Source organism: Hylobates moloch, unplaced genomic scaffold (assembly GCF_009828535.3).
Source record: "Hylobates moloch isolate HMO894 unplaced genomic scaffold, HMol_V3 SCAFFOLD_1, whole genome shotgun sequence".
NCBI classification, from domain to species: domain Eukaryota; kingdom Metazoa; phylum Chordata; class Mammalia; order Primates; family Hylobatidae; genus Hylobates; species Hylobates moloch.
The window spans coordinates 218,379,243-218,399,144 of NW_026652276.1; the positions used below are offsets into that span (position 1 = coordinate 218,379,243).

General features: G+C 38.2%; 1 long non-coding RNA gene across 2 annotated transcripts; it reads right to left on the reverse strand.

Moving 5' to 3' along the window:
- Positions 1-1,078: 1,078 nt before the first annotated feature.
- Positions 1,079-14,737, reverse strand: LOC131381077 (uncharacterized). 2 transcript variants are annotated; one of them, XR_009209525.1, is made up of 3 exons: positions 14,682-14,737; positions 2,094-2,166; positions 1,079-1,188 (listed from the first exon to the last, which is right to left on the reverse strand). It is a non-coding gene; the product is annotated as an uncharacterized LOC131381077 (long non-coding RNA). The 2 variants fall into 2 exon arrangements; XR_009209524.1 differs by lacking the exon at positions 14,682-14,737 and adding an exon at positions 1,588-1,801.
- Positions 14,738-19,902: the final 5,165 nt, after the last annotated feature.

The following is a 19,902-nucleotide window of genomic DNA, read 5'->3' on the forward strand; positions in this document are numbered from 1 at the left end:
CGGTTTATTTTTAGATCAGTTGCTATTTAGAAATTCATGTTCTTGGTTTTATTTTGGAAATTACTTTCAGTTTCTGAGCATAAATATCTCAGACAAGATTATTATTATTCAAGACCAAAGTTTATCCTATGGAACTCAGCAGAGCATTTTCTAAGACTCAAGCAGAATGTGGCTCTAGGGCATATTATTACTGATGAATTTTGCAAAGCATACACCACATACATGCACACAAATACACAATTACACATGCACATGTAAAGGAAAGACACGAAGGAAAGTTATCAACAAATGATATATATGGCTTTTTCCAAAGAGTACATACACACACACACACACACACACACACACACACACACACACATAAACACACACACACATATCTAGGAATTGAAGAAAATGTGTCCACAAATTATGTTCACCAAATTGTTCTTTGAGATGAAATTTCAAAATAGTCACTAGTTCATTAGGGAGGGTGAAAGAGGAGAAAGGAAGAGAGAGGGAGAAATAAAAAGAAGCCGTAAGATACTGAATACCTTGTTTATCCAAGGTTAACTTGCAGTATCTTATATCTTTAGGGCACTTCTCTTTTCAAGGACATAACAGACTATCCACTTCCTGGTAAATGTGCATAACAAAATACATACAGATGTTCCATAGCTGAGTTGGAAATGGACATTTTCTTCTTTCTCTTGGGGTACAAGAGCTCAGAGTCTGCAGCAACTTCTGCTTCTGCACCCCCTTGTCCCCCGCCTGCATGGGACAGTGCAGGGTGGGGGTGGGTGTTGGGTTGTAAATGAAAAGGGAGATTCTGTGACTAATATCAATGAGACAAAGAAATGAAAGCACTCTAATCCTTGGGCCAGGCGCCAGCCATCCCACTGTATGGGGCCATTGGCCAGAAATCCCACTGTATGCTGGGCCCCAAGCCAACCAGAATTGGATACAATGAGTTTCACAGCCACCTTTTCAGAGCTGACAGCAAATGTCGGGGCACCAACACCCTTTGATAAGAGTTCCAACTTTCTCACTAACATTTCTACCCGATAATAATAAAGCTTTTTTATTTATAAAGCGGTATTCTCTTGAAGATTGCTTAGTGCTTTTAGAGACATAAATTCATTCATCTCAATACTTATAGTGAGACGAGGTGGGGCTGGTGGCCAAGACTGGGAAATCAATATTCTCTTCCTGTTTTGAGAGAGAGAGAAAAAAAAGCACATTACTTTATGCAACAGTTCATTCTATTATTGAAGTTTCTAGACAAAAGTCTCACATGAATATTCTTCCTTAAATTAAATGTGTTTGTAATGAGCTAACCAAACCTTGCTGTGTGATTCCTAATGAGTTGTTTACTTAAAATGTCTTCTCTCCTCTTAAGACTGGGTTTTTTTGAAAGGCCAAACACATACACAAATCAGTTAATACTGGCACCCCTCCCTGAACTTTCTGGCTGTTTCAGATTTAAATATTGATTTCTTCATCTCACTCTCCACGTCTCCCCATAATGGCAGCAGCTGCTAGGAAGTTGGGAATTTCATGCCAGGAAAGCACCCAAGAGAACGTGAACACCATTAAAATATTTCTTACCTTTTACTTTATTGTTTTTCTCTAAAGCTCTTGAGTAGCTAGCTGAGTATTGGGTAACCAAGAAAGGCTGTTCCTTCACTGGGGAAACATTGGATCTGATTTCCATTAGAGATGCTGAATTATTTAGTGGTAATTGAGTGCCCCAATCAGCTGCTTTCTGAGTGGTTACCTTTCAGTGTCCATTCACATTCAGTTTGTATTGAGGCTTTCTTCTCTTGAAAACAGAGAATGCACAATTTGCAACTTGTTTATTTTAATTCTGAATAGTTTGAAAAAAGCTTTCCAAGAATTGAGGTGAATATAGTACATATCCAATATACAATGTGAGGCTTAGTATATTGAAAATTTAAAGTATTATAAATACGTCATTTAATTACAACCTGTTCTCATGTCTAAATCTTGTCATAATATATTCTGGCATATAATTTTCAGATTTTTGCATTTTTTTCAAACTGCAAATGAATAATAATTGTTATAAGAAGTTAAATTCTTAGCACTCGTATTACCTTGCTGACTAATTGGTTTATATTGAATGGATTGACATCTTCAGCTGACACTGATAGAGATTACAGTGGAAATCTAGATAAGAAAATGAAAGGATGAATTAAAAGAAGTCTATATATATATAATATATATATATGCATATATGTTCCTTTCTATCTTAGCATATGTGTGAAAAAGTAATCAAAACTGAAACAAGACAACTAACTCCTTCTTATAGATTTGCCATTTTTTTCATTATATAACATGCATAGCAAGAGATTGTAGGGGATGAATCTGAAAAGATAAGTATGGACAACCTTGCCAGTAGCTGACTTAATTTTATGTTTATAGGAATGCTTTGATATCTTTAAGCCAGAGAATACTATATATCAGATTTGCATTTGTAAAATGTCTCATTCTGGCTGCATTGCGTAGATAGAGTAGAAGGAAAAGATGAAGCCTGGATGAAGCAGAGCAAGTGAGCCCCCAAATTGGGGCTTAGCCTGAGAGGGTTCTTGGCTTCACCCAGGAAAAAACTCAGGGGCTAGCCAGTGGTGAGAGAAAGCAACTCCTATTGAACCAGTGATGCTCCTTGTGGAGCAGAGATAACCCATAGGCAGTGTGCCCAGAGTCTACAGCATATGGGCCATTGGCAGCTCTATTTATATCCACTTTATTTTATTGTACTTTATTTTATTTTATTATTTTATTTTATTTTATTTTGTTTCAGGATACATGTGCAGGACATGCAGGTTTGTTACATAGGTAAGTGTGTGCCATGGTGGTTTGTCACACCTATCAACCTATCACCTAGGTATTAAGCCCCACATGCATTAGCTATTTATCTTGATGCTCCCCCTGCCCCCACCACCTGGACAGGCCCCCAGTGTGTGTTGTTTCCCTCCCCGCATCCAGGTGTTCTCATTGTTCAGTTCCCACTTATAAGTGAGAACATGTGGTGCTTGGTTTTCTGTTCCTGTGTTAGTTTGCTGAGGATAATGGCTTTCAGCTCCATCCATTTCTCTCCAAAGGACATAATCTCACTCCTTTTTATGGCTGCTTAGTATTACATGGTATATATGTACCATATTTTCTTTATTCAGTCTATCATTGATGGCCATTTGGGTTGATTCCACATCTTTGCTATTGTGAATAGTGCTGCAGTGAACATATGTGTGCGTGTATCTTTATAATTGAATGATTTATATTTCTTTGGGCATATACCCAGTAATAGGATTGCTGGGTCAAATGGTATTTCTGTTTCTAGATCTTTGAGGAATTACCATACTCTCTCCTGCAATGGTTGAGCTAATTTTCATTCCCACTAACAGTGTAAAAGCATTCCTATTTCTCCACAGCCTCATCAGCATGTTTTATTTCTTGACATTTTAATAGTCACCATTCTGACTGGTGTGAGATGGTTTCTCATTGTGGTTTTGATTTGCATTTCTCTAATGATCAGTGATGTTGAGGATTTTTTCATGTTTGTTGGCCACATAAACGTCTTCTTTTGAGAAGTGTCTGTTCATGTTCTTTGCTCACTTTGATTGTTTGGGTTTTTTCTTGTAAATTTGTTTAAGTTTCTAGTAGATTCTGGATATTAGACCTTTGTCAGATGTATAGATTGCAAAAATTTTCTCCCATTCCATAGGTTGTTTGTTGACTCTGATGATAGTTTGTTTTGCTGTGCAGAAGCTCTTTAGTTTACTTAGATCCCATTTCTCAATCTTTGCTTTCATTGCAATTGCTTTTGATGTTTTTGTCACGAAATCTTTGCCCATGCCTATGTACTGAATGGTATTGCCTAGATTTTCTTCTAGGGTTTTTGTCGTTTGGGGTTTTACATTTAAGTCTTTAATGCATCTTGAGTTAATTTTTGTATAAGGTGTAAGGAATTCAATTTTCTGCATATGGCTAGCCAGTTTTCACAGCATCATTTATTAAATAGGGAATCATTTCTCCATTGCTTGCTTTGGTCAGGTTTGTCAAAGATCAGATGGTATAGATGTTTGGTCTTATTTCTGAGATCTCTATTCTGTTCCATTGGTCTATGTGTCTGTTTTGGTACCAGTAACTCGTTGTTTGGGTTACTGAAGCCTTGTAGTATAGTTTGAAGTCAGGCAGCGTGATGCCCCCAGCTTTGTTCTTTTTGCTTAGGATTGTCTTGGCTATACAGGCTCTTTTTTGGTTCCATATTAATTTTAAAGTAGTTTTTTTTCTAATTCTTGAAGAATAACAATGGTAGTTTAATGGGAATAGTATTGATTCCATAAATTACTTTGGCAGTATGGCCATTTCCATGATATTAATTCTTCCTATCCATGAGCATGTTATGTTTTTCCATTTGTTTTTGTCCTCTCTTACTTCTTTGAGCAGTGGTTTGTAGTTCTTGAAGAGGTCCTTCGCATCCCTTGTTAGCTGTATTCCTATGTATTTTCTTTTTGTAGCAATTGTGATTAGGAGTTTATTCGTGATTTGGCTCTCTGCTCATCAATTGTTGGTGTATAGGAATGCATGTGATTTTTGCACATTGATTACTTTGCTGAAGTTACTTATCAGCTTAAGGAGCTTTTGGGCTGAGACAATGTGGTTTTCTAGATCTATATCTAGATCATCTGCAAGCAGAGACAGTTTGATTTCCTCTCTTCTTGTTTGAGTACCTTTCTTTCTTTCTCTTGTCTGATTGCCTCTGCCAGAAGTTCCAATACTATGTTGAATAGGAGTGGTGAGAGAGGGCATGCTTGTCTTGTGCCCGTTTCAAAGCGGAATTCTTCCAGCTTTTGTCCATTCAGTATGATATTGGCTATAGTATCCCCACTTTTAATCAAATGTTAATTAAGGTGCAGATTATTCAGAACTTTCTGGAAAAGGGACAGAGAGTTTCCAGAACCATATGAGATAACTTCCAGGCCATTGCCATGGTCCACAGCCATGGCATTTGTAAACTGTCATGGTGCCTGTAAGAGTATCTTTATGCTAACGACCAGTGGGGCAACTAGAGGTTGCTTTCATTGCCATTTGCTGGGTTTGGCTGGGTCCTTCACTGCATCTGTTTTGACCAGAATTTGCTTCAATCAGCAGGGTATTGACTAGAAAACAAGTCCTGCTAGCCTTCTATCTCCTCCCTCCCCTTAGAAATTACACACTCTTCCTTAATCTTTAGGAGGTTTCAGAAGGACAGAGGTCCATCTTCTGTAACTGCTTCTTGCTGATTTCATGGGCATAGGCCCTCCTAGGTTGGAGGAGCAACAATTCCTGGATACCTGATCTAAGGGATCCAAAAGCATAATGTTTTCATTTTGCAGGTCAGAAGATGGGATGGGTTCAAAACATTTTGCCAGCTTTGTCTTTACATGGAATTGTTGTAACCTGGAAGACACCAACTTTACAAAGAGGTTAAACAAGCAAGGGCCAAAAATTAGTGGCAACACAACAGATAACAAAGGTCCTAGGAAAGGTCAAAACCAGGTAAGACTTGGAAAGGCAATTTTGATAGTTGACCAGATATAGTTGGGATCAGTGCCCTGGTTATATCTATGTATCCAGGTAGCCCTAGCTTGTTCATCATTTTTGAATGTTAATCTCCATTTGTTCAGAGTTATTAATATAGGTCATGGTCCTTCTCTTGAATTTGGGGGGACTCATAAGAAACAGGCTTAATCCTGAACAGGTGTACCTAGCTAGTGATTCTCTGAAGTTTAACAGCATTAGCGGTGTTTAACAATACCTAACATAGGCTATTCCATTTTAGTTGTAATTGATCCTCAGGAAATCCTTCTTTTCTTTCCAGGTTTTTATTGGGACTAGATCTTCCAGTTGAGCAGAGGAGCTAATCTTTTCCTTTGTGGCAAAGGGCACCTCAATTTCCATACTCTTGGAAGGCCTTTTGAACTTGGCCTAAATTCCAATGGGAGGCATAGTTAGGAATGTCCAACCCTGTTTCCTGCCATAGCCTGAATTAATTTTTCAGGTTTCTCATAGCCAATTAAATGTTTTAGGCCAGACAGGAATGGAGGCATGCAGGCACTAATTTACCCTTAAAACAGTTTTAAGCAATATAAGTAAAAAACCAACAGCCAAAACTAAAGTTACACATTATGAAAAAACAAGAGTACAGAATCAATTTATACTGGAGAAAAACTTTGCTTTTGTAGACCTCCAAAACAAAATATTTTAGCATCAGGCCATAACAACCATTGGAACTGGAGAAGAATAAATGACAAAGGCTGATGAAAAAGCTGAAGACAGTTGTTTTAGGCCTTCACAAAAGGAAAAAATGCTAAAAATAGTGAGACACGACTGTTGAATTTCTGAGATATGAATCTGAGAAATGTGAAAAAAGAATAGGTCATAGTATTGAAAAGCAAAATTTCTTGAAATTTTATTAACAGCAAATCTACACCTTAAGAAAACCTTGTTTTAACATAGGAGACCATCTTCTAGAAAGATTATTTTAAACAATTGCCTTTGAATGACAGCCAACTTAATCATACACAAAATTCCTTCATAAATCCCCCTTCATGAACCTCATCATGACTTACACAGACTATCTACAACATACTTGAACTTTCTGACTAGTCCTATACCACCTCTTTTATAAATAACCAGTCACTTTATTGCAGGACAATAATTTATCTTACAAGATCGTTTCTCATACAAAATTCTTTTACATTTATATCATCCTTTACCAAAAATACACCTTCATATCCTTATCTTTCTTCATATATCTCTCTCGCCTACTTACTAGTTAATTCCTACCTTATTTCATAAGTCACCTTCTTATGTCCATACTTTTAATTAACCTTTAAGTACTTTTAAATTGGGCAAAAACAGTCTTTCACAAAAAAAGCACACTGTAACTTAGTATTTTTACCTGCCACACTAAGGGTTGCCCAAGGTTCATCTGTAGAGATGGTAAGGTGTCTAATGGGAGTCATGGGGGACATTGGGCTGTTTAAATCCTCTGCTCTCTTGCAAATGATGGGTTTGGGTAGCCAAGGCTCCCTTTGGAAACTGGGGCAGTCCCTTTTCCAATGGCCCTCTTGTTTACTGAAGACATTTTGATTCTGGCTCAAGGGCTGATGGATTAGGGTTCTTATCTGAACATTCTAGACATCTATCTTGGGACATTTACTTGGATTGTGTAATCTTGAGCTGTCAGGGGTCCTAAAACAGTCACTGACAACTGTGCTTTTGGCTATTTCTTTTGATTTTCTCCTCTTCCTCTGCTCTGTTCTTATTGTAAATTCTAATGCCCATGTTTAAGAGTTGGCTTATAGGAATTTGTGGTCCCATTTTTGCCTTTTATGTCTTCTTCCTAATGTCAGAGGCAGATTGAGTATAAAATGCATACACAGGAGAGTTTGCCATTCTTGGGAGTCTGTTTCTGTATTAGTATATTTCCTGAATGCCTCAACCAAATGGCCTTGAATATAGCAGGAATTTTAGCCTTTCTCTGAGATACTTCTTTCATCTTGTCATGATTAACTGGCTTAACTATATGTTTTTTCACATCTTTTATTAAGCAAGTTACCATGTGATTTTTGCATTTGAGATCTTGGAAAGCCCTCTGGTAATTCCACTGAGGGTCCATATCTGGAACTGAATCTCCTTCCACATGATAACTAGCATGGTCTAGGTTATGTGTGGCCACTCCATCTGCATATTTTTGGACAGTACTCAGATCCATCTGTTTCTTATCTGTAGTACAGCAGATGCACAATAATTTTTGCAAATCATGTGAAATTAAGTCAGAAGACATAGTCAGCTCAACAAACTCCTCAATGAACTTCCCTGGATCCTCCAAAAACTGGCCAAATTTCTCCTTGCATAAAGCCAAATCACACATAGAAAAAGACACATGTACTCTGATTGATTGTCCCTCCCATCCCCATCAGCTACCTCCCACAATGGACACAGGTTTGATTTTAGGGGCTGATATAGGGGTCCCCTCCTGATGGTACTGGTAGGGCTTACCTCCTCAGGCAGTGAGAGGTATAGGCTGGGGCTAGTTGGATAAGGGGGAGAGGTGCCTGATGACCTTGTGGTGGAATCCTGCACTAGAGAACTGGTGGGCCTCCCCTTAGAATTGGGAGACTAAGGAGGCTCCAGGGGAGCATGGGACATCTAGGGGGAATAACTAGGAAGTGTCACCTAGGTGCAGCTTCTTAGTGTCTGAAAGTAACATGAGTCAAACACATCCTACAGTTGTCTGGTAAAGGGCCATAAAAGCCATTACATAAGGGATCCCTCCCCATTTTCCTTCCTTTTTATATAATAAGTCCAATTGTAAAATAGTGTTATGACATAAAGAGCCATTTTTGGATCTAATTTCTTGGTTTCCCAATGTGTATTGGACCCAAATGGTGTCACAGTAGAAAATGAGTTTGTTTTCTTTTAATCCTTCTGTATTGGTCCATTCTCATGTTGCTATAAAGAAATGTCTGAGACTGGGTAATTTATAAAGGAAAGAGCTTTAATTGACTTACAATTCCACATGGCTAAGGAGGCCTCAGGAAACTTACAATCATGGCAAAAAAAGAAGGAAACACGTCCTCCTTCACATGATGGCAGGAAGGAGAAGTGTTGAACAGAAAGGGAAAAGCCCCTTATAAAACCATCAGATCTTGTGAGAACTCTCTCACTATCATGAGAACAGCAGGGAGGTAACCACCCCCATGATTCAATTACTTCCCACCAGGTCCCTTCCATGACATGTGGGGATTATGGGAACTACAATTCAAGATGAGATATGGGTGTTGCATTAGTCTGTTTTCAGGCTGCTAATGAAGACATATCTGAGACTGAGTAATTTATAAAGAAAAGGAGGTTTAAAGGACTCACAGTTCCACATGGCTGGGGAGGCCTCACAATTATGGTTGAAGGCAAAGGAGGAGTGAAGGCACATCTTACATGGCAGCAGGCAAGAGAGGAATGAAAGCTAAGCAAAAGGGGAAACCCCTTATAAAACCATCAGATCTCATGAGAACTCACTCACTATCTTGAGAACAGTATGTGGGAAACTACCCCCATGATTCAATTACCTCCACATGGTCTTGCCCTTGACACCTGGGGATTATTATAATTCAAGGTGAAATTTTGGTGGGGACAAAGAGCAAACCATATCACCTTCTAATTTAAATTTGCTCCAGTTGTCTATAAGGCACACTAGTGGTGGATCCTTCAGGATGTTCACTGCTTTTTCTTTGTCTGACAAGCATCTCTACTAGACACAGAAGTTTTTAAGCCTAATGAGAGGAAAAATAAATGAGCTGTCATCATTTTTCATTTCAAATTCCCACTTCCTGCAGAGAAGGTGTAAATATAGATAACAAAGCATTAAGAAAGTGGATTATGAAATATGAGTGGGAAGTAGGATACTACTGTGTTCTCCATGAAATATGGCAAAATAAGTATTTTCATTAACCAAAACTTAGAAGGAAAAGGGAAAATGCAGTGACAGGATTAAGCATTTTGGATTTTAGGGCAGGAAACAGAAAAAAGCAAGAATAAAAATTATCCTAGAGTGGGTATCCTCAAACCCACAATGCCTCCCTAGAGTAGGTCTCCAACTCAAAATGCCAAAAACTCCAGAGCATGTACAAGGTGGCCAACAGTGAAGGTAGGCCTTTAACCCACAATCCTGAAGTGGGCTTCTAACCCACAGTCCTAGAGTGAACACTCTCACAATCAAGTATCCTGTCTTAAACAACTGTCCAAACACAGGAGCAGGGAGCCAAACCAAAAACTGGAAACAAAACACATATTTCAGGGTAGAAAATAAAATAGCTGATAAAAAAGTAAAATGGCTTTAGAGGAGAAATGACCAATTGTCATAGCTGATTAGTTGTGCTTCTGTCCAGGGCCACGAAATGGCAGGTGACTTCAAGTTGATTACCTAGTCAAAGGCCTTATTTCCTGCTCACCCAATATTGAAGGAGGGGCAGAGGGGTCACTCACTAATCTACATGAGCCAGAATGGCTCTAACCAGTCTCCAATGTGGAGCTCAGGTGAAAGTCTCCTCCTCAGGTTTCCTTGGCTTGGACAGGCTTGGCTGCTGTGAGAGGATTGGGGCATGGTCCTGTGATCAGCTGGCTAGAGTGTTGAGTATGATATGAGGCAGCACTGTGGCCACTTGCCTGTTCACTCTGCTCTGCTGCCACCACCTGCCAGGAAAGACAATGGCTCTGAGAGAAGCCTTTGGCTAGCATTACAGCTCTGCATCTACAGCTTCTGTGTTACAGCTCTGCAGCTTTGATCATCTGCCTTGCCATCTTTTGCCAGCCACTCGCTATCTCATCATCTGTTGCGGGCTACTCATCGCCTCACAGATCACTGGTCTCACCATCTTGTCTCCTTCCTTATTGCCAACTGCTGATCGCTGTCTCACCATCTCACCAATCACCAACAGCTGTCTTGCCACCTTGCCATCTTGTCTCATCCCTTCATTGTCACCACAATGATGCAGGGCAGGCAATGGGGCTTAGCCTGGAAGTGTTCTTGGCTTCACTGAGGAAAGAATTCAAGGGCCAGCCAGTGGTGAGAGAAAGCAACTCTTATTGTACCAGTACTGCTCCTTGTGGAGCAAAGCTAACCTATAGGGAGTGTGGCCTGCATTGTCAGTGTATGGGTTGTTGGCCACTATATTTATACCCACTTTTAATCATATGCTAATTAAGAGGCAGGTTATTCACAACTTTCTGGAAAAGGGACAGGGAGTTTCCAGAACCATATAAGGTAACTTCCAGGCCATTGCCATGGCCCAGTGCCATGGCGTTAGCAAACTGTCATGGTACCAGTGAGAGTGTCTTTATCCTAATGAGCAGTGAGGGCAACTAGAGGTCACTGCCATCTGCTGGTTTGGACTGACTTCTGTTTTTTTTGAAACAGAGTCTCACTCTGTTGCCCAAGCTGGAGTGCAATGTCGCAATCTTGGCTCACTGCAACTGCTGCCTCCCAGGTTCAAGCAATTCTCCTGCCTCATCCTCCTGAGTAGCTGGGACTACAGGTGCATGCCACCACACCCAGCTAATTTTTGTACTTTTAGTAGAGATGGGGTTTCACCATATTGGCCAGGCTGGTCTCAAACACCTGACCTCAAGTGATCCACCCGCCTCAGCCTCCCAAAGTGCTGGGATTACAGGTGTGAGCCACTGCACCAGGCCTCAACTTCTTTACTGTATCTGTTTTGACCGGATCTTGCTTCAATCAGTGGGGTCATGACCAGGAAACAAGTCCCACCAGCCTCCTATCTCATGGGTGCCAGCTGAAATAATCCAGGTGGGAAATGATGGGGATCTAAATAAGTAAACCAGAAATGCTGATGGAGGGACAACAGAGGAGAGAGAAAAGAACTGATAAGAAACAGTGAATGATTGTCTATGAGTGCTGAAAGAGCAAAATTATCAAGAATAACTCCTATGACTCCAGCTTTGTGATTGATGGTGCCGACCTTTGAGCCAGGAAACAGAAATGAAATATTAGAAATGAGTCTACTTTTAGAAATGTTGAGTTCAGATGTTTGCATGAGATCCAAGTTGAGAATGTAGTATTTTAGAAAAATTTAGAAGTATATACCATGACACATATTGACAATTTTATATTCAACTTTTATGTGTGTTTTCAATGAATAATCCAAAACTATGAACCAATTTATTTAATCAGCCCATTTATAATGCCTATCTAAATTAATTTATACTAGAAGCTCCAAACACCATAATAAAAATCTTTCCAAACTAGAGTTTGCCATATTAAATGGGGTGACTTTTGATGCTTCTATTCTATATCCAAAGTGAAAAAGAGAAACTTTGCTAATGGCTAGTTCTTTAATTTCTCCCCCACTCTGAGAAGTAACCAAATTTTGGTGGTTTCTTACATCAAAGTGTACTAGAGAAAAGGGAAGCCATGTCTTTGTTAACCAAAAAATCTTCTTTACTTAAGTGATGAAGTTGATAGCTTAACTAATCCTTGCTCCCACCCCAGTCACTCTCCACTCTTACCACTCACACTGTCCATGCCCTCTCTAAACCATTTTAATAATTTTCCTAATGAATATTTAGTTAGCATGCAAGCAGATTTTTTCTATTGCCCAAGGCCAGTAATTTCAATGTCTCAAAAATTATTTTTTTTTTTTTGGTGGAGAGGGGAAGTTATTGTTATTTGTTTTACATACTTCTGTCAATTTCTTTTCAGTGCTGTTTTTTGTTTTGTTTTGTTTTGGCCCTGTGTTTATATGTGTGAGAAGATCAATGGTGCCCTAACTTCTGCTCCATTTTCACACCCTCACTGAAATCTCCCCTACCTAGCTACTTGAAATTTCTCTGGAATTGTTTTTACATATGTAAGGCTGGATACCTGCCTCCAGCTAATTTATACCCCCATCATGGACCCTTCTCTCCACTTCCCTTATACTAATTTGGTCTCATCCTAAGTAGGTGAGTGAGAGAGAGGTAAAAAGACTGCAATGATTGCTTCTAAAGCATTTGAAAACTACTCAGAAAAAAATGTGGCACTAACGGGAATTTTGTCAAGAAAGGGAAAATTAGTACATTTAAGAAGCAAATAAAGGCTTCCTAGAAAACTGGAAAAAAAAACAATTTGATATAAAGAAAATGACTATAAAAATTGAACATTTATTTTGCAAATTAATTCAAGGTATATAATAACAACAGGGTACAATCATTGTAATCTCCCAGGCATGGGGGTTAGCAATTTAAAAATATCACATGTAATTCTTACAATAATCCTGATGTAAATGACTCTGATTATTACTAACTTTCAGATGAGGTCAAACAGCTAGAAGCAGTCAAGCTGGAGTTTGAGCCCAATAGACCCAGAATGTACTCCAGTTCTTTTTAGTGATCTTCCCAAAGTTTTTATTACATGTTTGCCACATCATATAACATTTTGATCTGTGGGAAATAAATCATTGTGTTTACTTGCCTTTTGAAACAGAAAAAAGTCATGAAGGAATTCAGATGATAAGTTTCATTTTAAAATGTGACCTCCACTTTTAGATATAGTTAGAAACGCTTTCAGTTTCAAATAAAAGGAAAACCTAGCTAACAATGATGCCTCACATGGCAAGACTTTTGGAAATAAGTGGTCGCTGCATTGGTTCAGTGTCTTAAAGATTTCACAGCCTATTTGGTGTTGGTTCCTTGCTGTTCTGGTCCTTATGGTTTCATGATGGCTGCATCTCAGGAGATAGTACTAAGAGTGCTCCTTCTTGAGTACCTCTTTCTAATGGAAAAAGGAGAAATACTCCCAAAAGCTCCTAGGAGACCCTCTTTCCATATTTGGCCTGACCTGGAAGGAAAGTTGAATAAACTGAAGATAGAATTTTTTTCGGTCTCTGTAATGAGAGCCAGGCAAATGAAATGGGACTGGAGAAGGCAAGGCTTTGGGGCAGCCAACGAACACATCTGCTACAGTGATTGCATGGCACATACAGATTTTCCTGCCTTTAATAGGATGAACAAATTGTAATTACATGATGATCTCTTCCCAAAAAACCAAACAGTCTTTGGTACCAACTTTTGTTTTTTGTTTTTTTTTTTACTTAATGCTGAATTTCAGTACTTCCTCTGTATTGAGTTTCAGCAATTTCATTTTTAATAAAAAGCTGCTGTGATGGAAAAGTTGTTATTTTACTATTCATTTCCATCAGATCAATTCATTGCTTCTGCCTGTGCTGACATTCTTAAAACAGTCCTATTCTTTCCATTTTATTTTCTATTCCAGTCTCTTCCTTTAGAGTTTTTGGGTTGATGTTCCCATATAAATTCAGAATTTCTTCTCAAGATCTATTGATAACTAACTCATGTACACTGAACTTGACCATGTATTTTGATCAGGGATCCCCAACCCCTAGGCCATCGATGGCCCGGGTACTGATCCATGGCCTGTTAGGAATCAGGCCGCAGAGCAGGAGGTGAGCAGCTAGCGAGATTACTGCCTGAGCTCTGCCTCCTGTAAGATTAGTGGTGGCATTCCATTCTCATAGGAATGCAAACCCTTTTTTGAACTGCACATGCAAGGGATCTAGGTTGTGCACTCCTTATGAGAATCTAATGCCTGATGATCTGAGGTGAAACAGTTTCATCCCCAAACCATCCCCTGCACCTCACCAGTCCATAGAAAAATTGTTCTCCACGATACCAGTCTCTGGTGCCCAAACAGTCAGGGACCACTGTTTTAGATAATAACGTTTTTATTTCTTTGGCTCAATAAGGTAAAATTAGTAGGTGAGAAATATGCTATTTCAAGCACTTTTTCATCATAATGTTTAGAAGAGGAACTTATTAAGAGCACAAGATGTATTCTGAATAAGTCATATCAATGTCTCATTCAGCCAAATATTTTATCTCTGATAATGGCACATGAGCTGTGTGTGTGAGGAAATGTTATTAAAGATGGGATGTACATTTTAAAGGCTTCATTTTTCCTGAACAGCCAATGCTATATCTCTTGTTGATAAATTTTTAAAACCCCAATTATACTAATTCACATTTCTTTTGGACTTCAAGGTTGGTGTATTAGTCATTTCTCATGCTATTAATAAAGACATACTTGAGACTGGATAATTTATAATGAGGTTTAATTGACTCACAGTTCACCATGGCTGGGGAGGCCTCAGGAAGCTTACAATCATGCTGGAAGGCAAAGGGAAGAAAGGCAACTTCTTCACAAGGTGGCAGGAAGGCGACCTGCTGAGCAAAAGGGGAAAAGCCCCTTTTAAAACCATCAGATCTCATGAGAACTCACTCACTATCACAAGAACAGCATTGGGGTAACCACCCCCATGATTCTATTACCTCCCACTAGGTCCCTCCCATGACACGTGGGGATTATGAGAACAACAATCTAAGGTGAGATTAGGATGGAGACACAGCCAAATCATATCAGTTGGGGAGATTTAGTGAACCACATGTAACGTCATCCTGTGGACTGCATCATTCTAGAAGTCTCCAAGAGGAAGGCCACTTGGACTTCCATAGGCACCACAATTTCCAACATAAGATTTATCAGTAATAAAGGTAATATTTTGGGTTCTTATTTGCTTTGTCTTGTTTTATTTTTATTCATTTATTCATTCATTCATTTTTAATTTCTCAACTGGCAGAGAAATTGAGCAGTAAGGTGATGGGTTATTTACTTGGTCCTTCTTGAACACCATTAATAAACAACTTACAAACATAATTCCTTCTCTTTCACACCATAACTATTTGACTTTATACAAGCTACTTAAATTTTAAGCCTTGGTTTCTTCATCTATAAAGTAGAGGTTTTGATAGCTTCTTACCATGGAAGGTCGCTGTGAAGATTAATAATGAGAAAGTACGTATAATATGTAGTTAGTGAACATCACAAAATATAAAAGACACTCGATAAGTGGTCATCTTTTTCTGTTCTTTGTATCACAAGTTGAATTTTAAATGTCATAAGACATTAGTATAAACAAGAGGGTGTCATTATCTGAGAATAATTGGAACCTATAAAATATCTGCTTATATAAGGGGCCAAAATTGCATCATAAGTTGAGGATTTCTATTGAGGAGCAAAACTAAAATATCTTATAATTTATCAAATCTAGATTTTAACTACAAATAAACATTGATCATTAACACAAAGAATAAATCAAGCATTAATTTTTTACATTTGCATTTCTGTTTATCCATCAAAATTATATAAGACAATATGCCTCATTTCACATTTTAATTCTGCAGCAGGGTTATATTTCTAATTATATGTAAATCTTTCATTAATTTTTCAAAATTTCCTCATATTCTTTGCTATTCAGATTATTCTCATATCCAGAGACTACCCATCATTGTCCTCTATCTTTTTAAAAGTCCATGATTTGTCCCTATAGCTGACTTTTCTTGTATTATATTGGGTTGTTAGGGCATTAGAGCATTCAAAAAATTAACTAGAGACTGATCAATGAGGTCTTGATTGGTTGAGGATGGAAGTTTGTGCCAGGAATAGAAGGCTCTTTGAAAGGAAACTAATTTTATTAGCCATGTGCTCAAAAGTGAATGGTGCTAGGTCATGGCAACTTTTGATTCTTGATTTTATGCGTCTTTTCAACTACAGAGATTTGGATAATGATGACTTCAGTAACTAGAATATTACTGGTTAGCTACGTTAAGTAAATAGTAAATTTGACAAAATATGTCATAAACTGTTTTTTAACCTCAAAGCTATATCATAATAAAGGACCTAGAATATGAAATAACAAATTTTGTGATTTTTTTTGACCCCCACAGTTAGAGGCTTTTCAGACTGACATACCTGGGATTTAGAAACTCACAAATAACCCCTGTGGTCCCTCCTTCCCAAGAGTCTAAAGTAGCTCTCCATTAGGAGCCTAAAACTCCTTCAAATCATTAAGTGATTGATTTTCTATCAAAACAGAAAGAAAGAGGGAGGAAGGAAGGAAGATAATCAGGGAAGAAAGAAGGGTAGAGGAGAGAGAAAGATAAAGGGAGAAGAAAAAACATAAGCTGGAATCTAAGTGCTCTAAAAAAATGAGACTGCAGCTCCCTAAGTCATCATCAAGACTTGAAGCAGAACCCTTGAATATGAGAATATTCCGATGAAATACTCTGTTTTAGGGAGAAGCTACTGATACAGTTGTTGCTTTGATAAGGAGAGAAAGTAGATGGAGCCATTATCCTACTGATATATTTTAAGTCCTTCCCCTCACCCTTTTCCTCTCAAAGACTTTATTGTCAGCATATACTATCTGCTCTGATGTGGATATAATCATGGATCTGATGGCTTTAGATGAACATTAGAAGAAAAAGTACAATAATGATAATAAATTAATTCACACTAACTTAGCATTTACTATGTTCCAGATGTTGTTCATCATGATCTACTTCCATGAAAGTGTTAGAGACCACTAGAGTCAACATAAAGCAGATACTGGGAGGAACTATTAGACTTAAATTCTATTTCTACCTTAACTTTTCTGGACTCTAGTTGTTTTCTTTTGTTTTGTTTTTTTTTCTTTTAATTTTCAAAATGGGGACTTTGGCAATGCAGAATAAATTGACCGACTAACATAAATGAAGGCATCACAAGTAGTCAAGTCTATTGGGCTGTCTCTTTTCAGATATTGAGAATCTGATTCAATTATCTATGGCTATTACAAATCACCCGAAATTTGGTGGCTTTAGAATTCGGTATTTATTTGTTCATGATTCTGCAGTTCAGACAGGGCTTGTCAGGGCAGTTCTACTCCACTACATGCTAGGACTGGGATATTCAAGATGGCTTCTTCAACCACCTATCTGATGATGTCATCACTAGGATGGCTAAAACAGATGAGGGCTAGCTGGGCATCTTTTCCTGCATGTCTCCCCTTGTGGCTAGCTTGGGCTTTCTCATCATGGTGCTGGGTTATAAGAAGGCGCATACCCAAAGGACAGGCCCCAATGACTAGCAAAAGGGACAAACTAAAGTCAGTGTGAGGGGACTATACAGGACATTAATATCAAGGGGCAGAATTCACTGGAGGCATAAAATAAGTATCAACCAGAGACACCCATTTGGGGTTTCTAGTTCAAACAATTTATATCATTGAGTACACCAAACCAGCTTATGACCCAGGCAACTACAGCCTGTTTAGTCCTTTGAAAATAAAAATTACAATACAGCTAATAAATCTCTGAGAAATCAATTTTTCTTGAGTGGACTTCTTAAATCAAATGACTAGCATTACTGTGGAACACTCTGATGAAATTTAGTATTGTTCATTCAACCTTAACTCCCTACTTCTTTTTATACAAGATAAATAGAATGAAAGATATGAGTTGAGTTTGGTTTATGGTTAGAGGATTTCATTCTTTCAGTATAAGCATTCTCTTGACAACCTAAACAATCATTTCACATTTGGCGATTGTGTACTTTTTAACAGGGGCAACTGCCAAAGGAGTTGAGAATCTCACTCTTAATGGCCTCTGTTGGGGGAATGATGATGTCATTGGCAGACAGAACAGCTGAAACCTCTCCCTACAGTCAGCCAACAGCTCACTGAGCCAGCACAAGCTGCTGCCATTGATTTTTCTGTACAGGTAATTGAAAACTGCCATAAGAGCCTGTATTTCATACCCATCATCTGTGACAATGGAAAGGCCTTAGTCCATGTAAATATATTATAGTCCTCATTTAAAACTTCAGCTTGGAGCTAAGCAGTCATTTTTCTTTTTGCAGAAGTACAAGGAAACTAAATTCAGATGAGATGGGCCAAATGCAATTCCAGAGCTGAGATGAAAAGTTACGAATAGAGGAAATGGAAAGATAGGTTTCCAGTACTGTGACAAGACAGAAACTGAAACTGAGCCCTATGGGATATCTGGAGTACCTACAGAATATCACTACAACTTGAATATTGTCAGAGGCTTTAATGTTATAAAACAATCTTCAAAAGTTTGGCTCTAGGCCATCTGGGTTTGGAAATCTGATGATTCTCAGAAGAATGAAGATAGTTTTAAAACAGGCAAATTTAGAATAAGAAAGCTATTCAAAGACTTGAAAACTAAATAGTCAATATGGGATGTGTGTCCCTGCATTTTGAAAGAGACAGCACAGTGGTTTCTTTTTAAAGCAATGAAGTCCACAGACTGGCATAATATGAAACTAGGTTTAGGACAAGCTGATGTTTTTTTCTTCTATTTTCATTTCAAACTTTTGGGTATATTTATTCCACATTTTCTCTCAATGTAAGTTTTCAGGATTGTACCTTATTTATTACTGTCAAAATCTATACATCTTTCATTTTGAAGGCATTTTACAAGATAGAGGGGAAAGAAAGGATTGAGGCAAACTGTAGGTTAGGATTTCATAGTCAGAATAAAAAGAATTAGGTAAACTGACTAAGACATCCAAGACAAAAGCATTCAGGCTCCTCTTCTTTCACCCGTCCGCTTCCACAGCATAAAGAACAGTGCTCTAGAAATATCATAAGGCTTTCAACAATGTAGTCATCTCCAGCATATTTCCACAACTACAATTTATCAGACATTTACTATGAGCTCAGCTTTGTTCTCAGTATTTTTCCAGCTAATATTTCATTTCATGTCCACAACAACTTCATTTGGTTGGTTTTATTGTTTTCTTTATTCCAGATGAGGAAACTGAAGCTCAGAAAGAAAAAGAATGTTTCAAGACCAAGGTCACCCAGTTTGTAATAGCAGTGTAGGTCAGTCCAAACTGATTCAGAAAATGCCAAGCAGAAAAGAAACCCCACTACCTAATTAGAATGATCAGAGAAGGGGAAACCCCTTTCCTCCTATCATTATCATATCCTCAATGTAGTTGTAACACATAACAGTTATTAAGCATCTGTGTTCCATGTAAATTCTGGTCCTTTCCATCTGTATGAAACTGAGCTCATTATTCTTAAGCCTTTGAAGTGATCACCTATAGAATCAACGAACTAGCAACACGGGGCTGACTCTGATGATCTCTGGAAATGAGCACACACAAAAAAATTCTCAAGAAGATTGCAGTCTACAAGGGCTGTAGGCTTTAACCCTTGTAGACTGTGGATATATTATTTTTTAATTTTGCATTTTTTAATACCAACCAATTATGAATGCTATGACAAATATCATTCAAACAATACACTTTGAGGGGTGGTGTTAGTGGAGATTTCCAATGTGAGGTCCTTGAATACAGATAATTTTGAAGCTTTTTCCTTCTTTATAATGAGTCGTCTATTAAAAGATCCCCTTCAAAGAATTCCACCACTTGAGAGAAGGGAGAGTTCCTGAGACAATTAATCCTACATTCTTATTGTGCACATAAGGCAATTTGGGCCC